Raw genomic sequence first — 12,695 nt, 5'->3', positions numbered from 1 at the left:
TGGTCAGGGAAGGTCCCACATGCCCCAGAGCAACTAAGCCCGTGCGCCACAACTACTGAGCCTGCGCTCTAGATCCTGTGAGCCACCACTACTGAGCCAGCATGCCACAACTATTGAAGCCCGCGCGCCTAGAGCCAGTGCTCCGCAATGAGAGAAGCCACTGCAATGAGAGGCCCGCGCACTACAACCAAGAGTAGCCCCCGCTCTCCGCAACTAGAGAAAGCCTGTGCACAGCAACGAAGACCCAACGCAGCCAAACATAAATAAATAAATTTATTTTTTTTAAAAAGTTAAGTGCATTGATGGAGAGATGCATTACATTTAAAAAAAAAAAAAAAAAAGAAAGAAAAGGAAAGAAAGACTCAATCCATCATTTAGCTTCAACTTGAGTTGGTGAATGGATTAGACGTGGGTTGTCCAGTACTGTAGCCACCAACCACAGGTGGCAACTGACCATCTGAAATTTGGCTTATTTGAACTGAGATGTGCTCTGAGTGTAAAAATGCACAATGGATTCTGAAGACAGAATAAGAAAAAGCAAATTTAAACTATCTCATTGAGATCTTTTAAACAATGTTTGTATCGTCAGTGTAAATACCTGTTGAAGTGATAACATTTTGCCGATTAAAATTATTTTGACTTGTTTCCTTTTACTTCATTTAATGTGGCTACTAGAAAATTTATAATTAGATATGTGGGTTACATTCTACTGGACATCCTGGTCTAGACTCAGAGATCCTCCAACTTCCGCCAGCTGGTCCGACTCGGCTATGGCTCAGATCCCCAGCAGCAGCTGAGAGGTTGAATCAGTCAATGGGGGAAACTCGATTCACCATGTGGTAGAGGACTCCAACCAGGATCTGATTAAGGAAAAAGAGCATCATCTCTCCAGCCTGGGTGTTGAAACCTAGTCCTGCCTACAGCTCCTGGAGCAGAGGGCCCAAGGGTCCCTAAGTGTACACACTAGGTCTGGGATTGAGCTGGCCTCGGCAACACTTACTGTATTAATAAATTACTCCAGGGACTTCCCTGGCTGTCCAGTGGTTAGGACTCCGCACTTTCACTGCCAAGGGCCGAGGTTCAATCCCTGTTTGGGGAACTAAGATCCACGAGCCACGCAGTGCGGCCAAAAAAAAAAAAAAAAAAAAAATTACTCCATTCCCCAAACTTTGGCTGTCATATTTGCCTTTTGTGGAAAACTGAGAGGTAAAAAAGAAATTACATAAGATTAGACTCACCTCTCCTCTACTAGATTCTCCTTCTTAAAGTGACTCAGTTCTGGAGTGAGAGTCACCTACAAGGGTCTCTTTTATATTGAAGCATCCTCTTCCCACCCTATTCACAACAGGCCTCACCTCTTTAATCTGATCATATTTTGATTTAATTTTGGCAGAAATATGATTTGCTAATGACTAAGAGGTCACCACGAATGTTTTTATTCAACAATGAACCAAAATTTCAAAATGAATTGCATTTTCAGAAATTTTGTATTTGAGTATTTATAAATCTCAAGAACATTGTCTATGGCCAACAATTATAATTTTTTCTTGGCTTTTAGATAAAATCAGACCTTTACATTTAATTTCATTAATATTACTCTTCGTATATATATGTGCGTATGTATGTATATTTGTAAAAACTTCATGCTTAATCTCTAAACTACTCAATGGTAGGTAAAACTCTCATTTTAATTTCACTAATATTTTCTTAAGACCTAAAACCCTCAGCTTTACTGATTAATATTCACCCTTCACTAATACCTGATATAAATTTTCACTGGCTTTACCTCAACTATTTAGAATATGTGGGTCCAGGTTGATGGACACACAACCTATTTACTAAGGAATCATGTAGTAAGAAGGGAAGGTGAGATGGGATTTGGCCGTGCTTAATTCCCATCCTATGAGATAGACTAGTCACTTTCATTTTATTGCCAATGAATAACTAGAAAGAAGAAATCTATTATTACTGTCATCGTGTTTTACCACACAGTGAAATTTTAAAATGTAGGTGGATCAAAAATCATGACTCATTTTCAGTGTTTTTGAGATTCAAAATATGGGAAGGTCATAAATCATACGTTTAAAAACTATCCTTGCTACCGAACCCTCAACGAAATCTGAGAGTTTGTTGTTGTTGTTAAACATTTTCCCACAGGAACTTCCCTGGTGGTCCAATGGGTAAGACTCCATGCTCCCAATTCAGGGGACCCAGGTTTGACCCCTGGTGGGGGGAACTAGATCCCGCGTGCAGGTGGCAACTAAGACGCCCTGGTGCCTCAGCTGAAGATCCCACGTGCCGCAACTAACACCCGGTGCAGCAAAAATGAATAAATAAATATAAAAAAAAAAATTTTCCCACATATCTTGGCTTTTTTCCTTCAAATATAAAAAGCCTGGAGTGGCTTTAGTTCTTGAGTGGCAGTTGCAGTTATATATAACATTTGATTAATGAAGTAATCATAAAAGGCTCCAGCCATCTCACAGCTACCCGCTAGGTGGCGCTATGTCAAAGTCTATGAGAGGATTTGGCTCTTCCCTGTTCTGATCCAGGTTTCCTGCCTCCTAGATTCTACTTTCTGAAATGCTCACCAGAAAGCGAGGACCCATCTGATCCTGTGACGGCTCAGTTTTGTAGACATTTCTGTCTCTTGATAAATAGGATATCCTGACTATCTGCTCCTCACAAGATTATTAAAAATTACAGCAGTTTAAATTCATAGGTAAATGTTCAGCCTTCCTTCTTCCTGGAGACCTTTCACCCTGAGTGACATGGCAAAACTCCGCTGCACCCAATGCCTGGATCAGCTGCTCCTTCTTCTAGGAACCGTTCCTTTTGTCCCAAGACAAAACATTGCTTTATGTTGCTCTCCCAGGACAATTTATAAACATTTCTAATAGAATCTGTTACCATTTTTATTTGGATTGGTGTGGTCTTAAAAATTCTTTAATGAGACAAACTTAGTAGAAAGCTGAGTCTGTGGCCTTGATTTTGGATATGAAATACAAAGATATCCAGCAAAAAGTAGACAACAAACAATTACCTTTGGATTGATAGACAGTTGTATGTAATAATTTGAAATCAATCTGACTTCCTTTATATTTTCTCCTGATTTTCATCCTCCCCACACTCTCCTGGTCCTCTAGGTGTCATCTAAACCAATAAAAGAACTCAACTGGCCTCATACCTCCAGACCCTGAGTAAGGAACCCAGGTTAGCCAGAACAGACTTCTGACTTACAGAACTGTGTGATAATAAATGGCTATTGTGAAAGAGAAAAACAAATATCGTATATTAACGCATATATGTGGAATCTAGAAAAATGGTTCGGATGAACCGGTTTGCAAGGCAGAAATAGAGACACAGATGTAGAGAACAAACGTATGGACACCAAGGGGGAAGCGGGGGAGGGGGGGTGGGGGGGATGGTGGTGGTGGAGGTGGGATGAACTGGGAGACTGGGATTGACATATATACACTAATATGTATAAAATAGGTAACTAATAAGAACCTGCTGTATAAAAGATAAATAAATAGGGCTTCCCTGGTGGCGCAGTGGTTGAGAATCTGCCTGCCAATGCAGGGGACACGGGTTCGAGCCCTGGTCTGGGAAGATCCCACGTGCCGCGGAGCAGCTGGGCCCGTGAGCCACAGTTACCGAGCCTGCGCGTCTGGAGCCTGTGCTCCGCAACAGGAGAGGCCGCGATAGTGAGAGGCCCGTGCACCGCGATGAAGAGTGCCCCCGCTTGCCGCAACTAGAGGAAGCCCTAGCACAGAAACGAAGACCCAACACAGCCATAAATAAATAAATAAACAAATACTTCAAATAAATAAATAAATAAATAAATAAATAAATAATCTCCTATAAAAAATGGCTATTGTTTTAAGCTGAAAAAAATTTGTGAATTAATAATGTAATTTTATTCATTGATTAAGTGGGTGGTATTTATCCACTCATATTTATTTTATAACCCAGACAGACGTACTGTACGTTACTTTGTCCATTGTTTAATTCATCAAAGACGCCTAGGGAAGACCAGGCTTGTTTTCAAAGCTTGACTATGGTGTAAAAAATTAATAAAGGGAAACCTCAATTAAATAGAGTTGGGAGACCAGAGGGGGAGCTCTCGTGCCCGGTGACCATAGCAGAGCCCAACAGGAAGAAGAAAGACTCCTCTTGTTTCCTGGCAAGACTCAGCCAGTGAAAAGCCGTGAACTCTTGACTAGAGCCCTCCCAACTTCTTTGTCCCCTCTATAAAAGCATTCTCCTTCCCTTGCCACTTGGGGACTTACACGAAGCTCACCATGGTGGCCGACCCTGAACTGCAATTCTCTGCTGATCCCGAATAAACCTGTCTTTGCTGAAGAAATATCTGGTAGTCTATTTGTTTCAAGTCAACACTTTCAGAATATATAAATGCCAAGGTTTTCTGATTTAGAAAGTACCCATTCTGGCCATTTAGTTTCTATTTATTGTCTCCTCTGATGCTCATTTTTAAAAATCTGATTTTTTTTTTTCTGAAGACAAGTTTATCTTTCAAACACATGTGGGGTTTTTTTGTACCTAGAGATTTTACCGTGGGATGGACTTTTTAAAACTGCAATAATAAACAAGTGCAGAGTTTTAAAAAATCATGAAACTGTAGCAAGCAAACTTGACTGTACATCATACAAAGAATAGAACAAAGGAAACTGATATGAGTTGTGGTACAACAATGAGAAGAGGAAATATTAAGATTATATATGAATTATTTGTGATTTCCTGAGAAGTAAAGACCACACTTATCATTATTCTTGTGTATTTTCAAGCATTTCCAAACTTGAAATGAACAAAAGAAAGCAAGTACAAAACACATAAAATGCCAACATTGAGAAACAGTGGTTACATTTGACTTTTAGGTTCATTCTACCATATATATTTCCCAGTCTCTGTGGGAGAGTAGAAGCCTAACTTTGATGGGTACTAAATACCACACAGAGATGTCCTAATCACAGAGAAAAACCATTGCAAACTCAGGAATAACTCAATGCTCTGGAAGCACCCTATAGATCAACCCCACCTCAGCACTGAGAAACTCTCCTGCCTTTTGTTTCAGTGAAGCTGAGCCCAGACTGAGTCCTGGCCTTTCTCCCTTATTACAGTAATCTTCAATATCATCTTCCTTCCCTATTTAACTCTTTTGGGTGCAATTTTTAAAATTGATTGATTGATTGATTTTTGGCTGCACTGGGTCTTCGTTGCTGTGCCTGGGCTTTCTCTAGTTGTGGAGAGCAGGGGCTACTCTTCCTTGTGGTGCGCAGGCTTCTCATTGCGGCGGCTTCTCTCCTTGCGGAGCACAGGCTTCTAGGCACGCGGGCTTCAGCAGTTGGGGCACGCGGGCTCAGTAGTTGTGGCGCACGGGCTTAGTTGCTCCGCGGCATGTGGGATCTTCCTGGACCAGGGCTTGAACCCGTGTCCCCTGCATTGGCAGGCGGATTCTTAACCACTGTGCCACCAGGGAAGTCCCTGGGTGCAATTTTTGCTTTGACGAAAGTAAAATGTATTACAGAAGTCTTACAGCAATATAGATTTTCTTACCCTTTGTTCTTTATGTTATAGTTGTCATATGTAATACCTCAGCATGAATTGACCTTCTGAGATTGTGGTATAATTTTTTCCTTCAAAAGTCATACTTATAGTAAAAGAATTTAAGAGGAGAAAACTAAGCTATCTCATTTATCCAGATGCTACCCCTTCTGTGGCTCTTTCTTTCTTCCTGAAGTTCCAACTTTAGGAACTCTTGTGTCATTTCACTTCAGCCTGAAGAAGTTCCTTTCCCATGATTTTATATCTAGCCACCTGATAATTAACTATTTTGTCTTCTTTCAGCTTCATCAGCCTTTGTTTTATTTTCATTTTTGTTTTGCCTTCAATCTTTAAGGATATCTTGGCTACGTCAGTATCCTGAGGTGATAGTTCTTTTCTTTCAGTAGTTTAAAGATATTATTCCGATCTCTTCTAGCCTCTGTTTTCAGATGAGAAATCACGTCTTGAAACTGATATTCTTTTACATTTAACTGACTGCATTCAAGATTTTTATTCCTCTTTGATTTTTAGCAGGTTGATAAAGATGTGTCAGGTTGAAGGTTTTCTGATTTTATTTGAAATGAATGCCAACCTCGGACACTCCTCAGGTTGTCAGAAATCACGAGTTGTCATTGGATGTATCTACATGTGAGGTCATAGGCACTGGAGAGAGAAAATAATTTAGCAGGTAGACCGAATCCTTGGCCCAATCAGAGAAGGCACCCACATATCCCATTTGCATTTAAGTTGGTTTATTTCTGCTCCTTCCACAGTCAATAAAACCTTTCCCCAGAAATCCTTCTTGAACTCCCAACGTAGGACCTAGGAACTGGGCCTAGATGAGATTTTTCAATACCCAACCTGAAGAAGTGGATTATTTCCTTATTTTCATAAATGAAAGTATAGCCTGGGGTATATATCTTGAACAGACTGTCCAATATATATTTCTGTGATGTAACTGATGTATATCTGTGCTGCCCAATATGGAGGCAACGAGCTCCATGTGGCTCTTGAGCCCTTGAAATATGACCACATTTCTCCTGCCACATGTAGAAATTCTAACATTTTGCAGGTACTGAATTAAAAATCTATTATTTACGTTGACTTCACCATTTTCATTTTCCTGGTGTGTTCATTAGAAAATTCAAAATTACATATGTGCCTGGCATTATGTATTTTTTGGTGAGCAGTGATCTAGAGGATGGAAATGTATGCCTCCTTCGACTCCTTAAACTTAACCCCACTCTGGGGCAATGTCCCAGCCAGGCAGAAACTGCAGGTGGAGCTGGAGACCTTGAAAAGTTTGGCTATACTTCCAGCTCAGCCCAAAGCCCAAGGATGATTCTAGACTTCCATTCTGACTCGTGCATTTCAGATCTTTATGGGTTTGGACCTGGTATATATGTCCCTCCCAGCCCGCCCTGGCTTCCCCTTCAGTTGTCACCCCAGCAGGATCTGGGTGGCTTAGGCGCTTCTGGGTTTTTTTTTTTTTTTTTGCACTTCTGTTCTTAGCGGCTCTTTCCTCCAATGTTACCAGGCGGGAGGGCGGGCGGACGCACAGGCGCTGATGCCAAAGCTGCCACCTCGGGCGGCGGCTGCTGAGCCAGGTACCCTGCTCTTCAGCTTTCCCGCTCTGGTGGCCGGGGACCCATCCTGTACAGTTAGAGCCGGCCGGGGGAGAAGGGGCAGCTGCCCTGCCAAGAAGCTCATCACCCTCAAGGCAAACACCTGCAACCCGCAGACCCTGGGAGATCTGGAAGCACCTATGCAGCCCCAGGTCCTCACGCGTCCTCCGCGCACGCGCCATCCCTCTGGAACCTTTGCGCGCGCCTGTTCCTCGTGGGCCCCGGGCACGCGCGCCCATTCTTCGCTCACAGGTTCCAGAGCTGCGTCCCAGCAACAGGCCAAACAGTGCGCACTTCGCCTTTGGCCGAGTTGGAAGCTGAAGGAGAGCGCTCGGAGCCCAGCTCTCTGTCCAAGGACCGACCTCACCCAAGTTCTCTAGGGGCAGTTACCTAGGCAGGCCCTGCCCCTCACCCCCGCCCAGGGCACTGGGGGACCAGCACCTGCCAGGAGGGCTCGGCCGCCCCCAGCCCGCTCCCCGCGCCCACCGACTTCCCGTGGCCAGCCCGGGTCACCCAGTTGTCCATGGCCCGCTATCCACCCGCAGGCCAGCCCACAAGTGTCCAGTGACTCTGCATCTGCGCTTTGCCACAGAGTCTCTGAGACCACATTGTAGCATCCCGCAGACCCTGCGCTCCTTTCTGGGGGTCCTTATCTCCATCTGCAGGTGAGGCTATCGGAAGAAGGCGGTGATGGGTGCTCACACCTCCACGATGTCCCGCAGCTCAGTGTCGGCAGTGGACACAGTCACTGTCAGTGTGGCGCGGGGGCAGCCAGTGCCGCCCACGACACCCAGGTGTGTCCCTAACAGTAGTCGGTGCACAGAGAAGACGGTGTTGAGGGCCCTGGGAGAGAGCCGGAAAGGGATGGCCAAGCAGGAGGAAGTCCCCACAGTCACAGGGAGGAACGACGACCAGAGAAGCGGCCCCGATGGCACCGGGGGCGCACGATCTGCATTTAGGCCCCTGGGGGACTCTTTCTTCGTGCCCAGGCCTGGACCTCTGCAGAGAAACCTCCATGCCAAGAGCGCAGAAGACAGATACAAAAGGAAACTGCAGACCTCTTATATGAGCTCCTGCCCCCAAAGAAACGCCATCACGAGCTCATATAGCTCCACCCGAGGTTTCCCGCCAGTGCAGAGAAGGAGGGGTCCCTCCATACCGCAAGGGCTGCCCCAGAAGTCCTCAAAGAAAGGGAGCGAGGAGGGCCCTCCGTCGCCCTCTGCAGCTCCGGTGGTTTCCCAGAGCAAAAGCCAGCCTGACAAGGGTGCAGAGGCAACAAGAGGGCAGAAACGGACCTGGAGGAACTGCTCACCCACATCTGACAGTCCCAGGCCCCGAAAATCGCAGGATTCCTCTGCTGCCGCACAGGCGAGGGGAGCCTCTGAGGCTGCCCTCACCCCCTGAGCTGGGTTTCCGGGTCACCGCTGAAGTCGTAGACTCGGAGAAGGAAGCAGCGCTCCGGCGCATCAACAGTGCGCTGCAGGGTGAGACCCAGGCCATCGGGGGCCTCAGCGCCACGCAGCCTTCCTGTCCTTTCCCCCTCTGTAGCATCAAGCACAACTCTGTGCTTGTCCTGGAACAAGGGGATGCCCCCTGTTGCCTGTAGCTGACTCCTCCCCTCCCTGTTTTCCTTCCAGAACCCTTGTGTTGTGTTCATAACATAATAAAGCTTTGTTCTTGTTTTTTTCATAATCCTCACCTGTCTGTGATCTGTAGATCAAGTGTGGAAAAGCACTGGCTTGTATGAGTGGTGACATGGAAAGCCAGACCTGTTTACCGTTTCCTGTGACCCTGCTCATGGGTTGTGAAGAGTAGCACAACAAGATGGCTACAAGGGCCCTATATCAAAAGTGTGTTTTGAATTTAAACGGTGCAGCCCAGAATAACATGGGCCCCGGGGGAGGGGTAAACAGGGAGGATCATCCTTGTCTGTTGTAATTGCTGCTTCTCACCCACCTCTCTGACCTGGAAGGGGCTGGATCATCCCGAGCATACACCAGCCGCCCATACTCTACACGTTTAGTCTTTTCTAATGTAGCAGTTTCTTTGACTTTTTTTGTTTTGCTTTAATAAGTCTCAGGCAAATCACCTACATACACGTCTCAGAGAGTATATGTCCATACAACCTAAAGCAATCTACAGATCCAGTGCAATCCCTATCAAAATTCCAATGACTTTTTTTACATAAATAGAAAAAACAATCCTAATATTCGTATGGAACTGCACTAGACTTCAAAAGCCACAGCAATCCTGAGAAAGAAGAACAAAGCTGGAGGCAACACTTTTCCTGATTTCAAATTATACTGCAAAGCTATAGTAATCAAAATGGTATGGTACTCGCATGGAAACAGACACATACACCAATGGAACAGAATCAAGAGCCCAGAAATAAACCCACACACATACAGGCAACTAATTGACAGGGATCCAAGGGTACTCAGCAGGGAAAAGATAGTCTCTTCAGTAAATGGTGTTGGGAAAACTGGATACCCACATGCAAAACAATGAAACTGGACCCCTATCTTACACCATTTGTAAAAATTAACTTGAAATGGATTAAAGACTTAAATGTAAGACCTGAAACTGTAAAACTCCTAGAAGAGAACATAAAGAGAAAGCTCCTTAACATTGGTCTTGGTGATGATATTTTGGGTGTGACAACAAAACCACAAGCAACAAAAACAAAAAGGAACCAATGGGACTACACCAAACTAAAAAGCTTCTGGAGAGCAAAAGAAACAATCAACAAAATGAAAAGGCAACCTAGGAATGGGAAAAAATATTTGCAAACCACATGTATGATAAGAGGTTAATATCCCAAATCTATAAGGAATTCACACAACTCCATAGCAAAAGAACCCCAAATAATCTGATTCTAAAATAGGCAAGGCAGGGGACTTGCCTGGTGGTCCAGTGGTTAAGACTCCACGCTTCCACTGCAGGAGGCACAGGTTTGATCCCTGGTCAGGGAACTAAGGTCCCGCATGCCATGCAGTGTGGATAAAAAAATAAAATAAAATAGGCAAAGCAAGACTAGGAAACAACTCAGTGTCCATCAACAGGTGAATGGATAAAGAAAATGTGAGAGAGATATATATAATGGAATTTTATTCAGCCACATAAAAAGAAGGAAATCTGCCATTTGCGACAACACAGATAGACCTTGAGGGCATTATGCTAAGTGCATTAAGTCAGACGGTGAAACACAAATACTTATGAGATCACTTACATGTGGAATCTTTAAAATAAAGAAAAAAAAACCTCACAGATACATAGAACAGACTGGTGGTTGTCAGAGGCGGGAGGTGGGTGAAATAGCTGAAAGTGGTCAAAAGGTACAAACTTCAAGTTATAAGATAAATAAGGTTGTGTTTGGTTGGCATTTCTTGGGAATTGAGCACTAGCGTTCTGGGGTTGGGTTTTGGGGTTGACTTACAATGCAGGCTATCTGGTGGGAAACGACTCCCTCACAGACACTTGAACCTGCAGAGTCCTTCGTGTGTGATTCAGGTGCTGGGTGAGAAGCAGACATTCTCCCTCTGCACGTTCAGGTCTTGTGGCAGCACCTTCATGTCCTGTCCTCAGGTTTACTCCTGGTTTAAGGGCGCTGCCAGGGGTGGGGAAGTTAGAGGGGGCAGCAGGGACCCACGTTCTCACCTCCACCCTAACTCTGTGCTTTCTCTTCCCAAGGCCACTCCATCACCATCACTGCCCTGGTACCTGCAGAATCCTGTGTTACAGATTCTGAGGATTAGGATACAGAGACCAGCAATCAGCACGTAATTTATTTCCTACTTATGTCTCTCTTTTTATTCTGTTTATTTCCTATCCGTAGACTCCTCTCTGTAGCTCTTCCCTGTTCCCTCTTTTTATGATTCTCATCCTGAAGAGCCTGGTCTCATCCAGGCACCTGAGGTCCTGGGAACTTCAATGTCTATAAAATCTCTCTCCAGCCCTCCTTCCCCACTCTCTCAGTGTCATCCTGGCTCCTGACACCCTGTCTGCACCCTTGAGCCATGTTGAGCAACCCTGAGTGGCCCAGGCATAGAGGTGGGCTGGGTGTCAGAAGAGCTGTGTACCCCTTCTACGGGGGTTCTTCTGCACTGGATGGCTCTGGACACGCACAATTGTTTTCTGCCTTTCAACTATCTAGATTACACAATTTTTTGAAAAAGGATTATCCCATCAGGAATCTGATTCCAGAAATCCTCTCATCCTGGATTCAAGAGAATGAATCAAGAAAGTAAAAGGAGATGAAAAAGAACAAGAAGAGGAAATGTGAGTGTAGAGGGGGCATGAGGAAGCACAGAGGGCAAATAAGGGCACTTCAGGAAAACCAAAAAACCGGAGGAGTGCTCTGGGGTGGCCACTACTGCATGTGACCATGCAGGGGAGATAAATGATGGTTAATATCAGTGCCAGCGAGTGAAGGATGAGCTGAGTATGTATCCCAGGGAATGGATAACCAGTCCTTACAAGGCCCTAAAGAGAGCACTCTAGGTGCTGTAGGGCTGCCATATGCATGACTTCGGGAGGTGCAGGTTGCGTTGTGTTTTTTGTGGAAAGTGTCCCTGGAGTGGTTCAACATCCTAGTCCCACAGGACCCAATCCTGCCTTCCCAAGCCTCTCAAGGTGAACAGGGAGCACCTCAGCTGATCAGTGTGGTGAGACAGTATGGGATGCCCTTGACCTCCCCTGTTTTAGGCCTCCTGAGAAAAGGGTGAGGAGGACAGAGGCACCGGGGCTTCTTCTCATGCAAGCAGACAGCTCACCTGGCCCAGTGCTGCTGCATCCCTGTAGGCATGCGGTAGCCCTGGCATCAGTTAGGGGACACTGCAGGATCCAAGCCCAGCTGGGAGTCTCCCGTTGCCCTGCGGACCCCTCAGCCTCTGTGGAGCCCCGTGGAGGGCCTGGCTTAGCTCATGGCACCGTTTCTCAGGCTGAGATTCTGTCAATTTTTCATAAACAAATAAAAATCAAGCAAAACACAAAAATTTGAAGGAAATTCAGTGCAATGCTACCTTGGGGGTATGTTAAGGAGTTAGGATTCTAAGTTACTTACATTTCTTTTATTTTCCAATTTTGTAAATAAAGAAAACAAATATAATTTGTGTTCTATTTTCAAAGGCAATATCTTCTGTGACCTTAGTCTATTCCAGTAAGAATATGGTTTTATTATTAAACTTATTATGGTTTTATTATTTATGGTTTTATTATTAAACATTTATGGTTTTATTATTAAAGCATATTAATTTTCTTTTAATTGAGAGGCAAAGTTTGGCTGGGGTGTTAGAAAGAACAATGATTTTTAGGGGAAAAGGTGCATTCCAGGTCTCTGCCCATTTCTACTGTGCAGGTCTCATGATGGGTCGTGTTGAGTGTGTTCTGGGATGACCAGGGTCACCACTCCCACCTGTGTCATCAGACCTCCTGCTCCTCACAAGGTCCAGGTGGGTGGGACTTGGCCCTTTGATCCTGGAGTTACTTACAATATTTTTCCCGGTT

General features: G+C 44.9%; 1 long non-coding RNA gene across 2 annotated transcripts in view; it reads left to right on the top strand.

The window, feature by feature from the left end:
• The window catches only part of LOC133099371 (uncharacterized), a 29,359-nt gene extending 18,456 nt beyond the window's left edge, over positions 1-10,903 (top strand). The window contains exon 3 of one of the 2 annotated variants that reach the window (XR_009702320.1): positions 10,881-10,903. This is a non-coding gene — a long non-coding RNA (uncharacterized LOC133099371). Of the gene's footprint in view, positions 1-3,146; positions 3,231-10,880 lie in introns of those variants that run through there. The other variant, XR_009702319.1, reaches the window with a different exon arrangement.
• Positions 10,904-12,695: the final 1,792 nt, after the last annotated feature.

The sequence above is a fragment of the Eubalaena glacialis genome, chromosome 10 (assembly GCF_028564815.1).
Source record: "Eubalaena glacialis isolate mEubGla1 chromosome 10, mEubGla1.1.hap2.+ XY, whole genome shotgun sequence".
Classification (NCBI taxonomy): domain Eukaryota; kingdom Metazoa; phylum Chordata; class Mammalia; order Artiodactyla; family Balaenidae; genus Eubalaena; species Eubalaena glacialis.
This window is presented reverse-complemented; position numbering and strand designations above follow the sequence as displayed.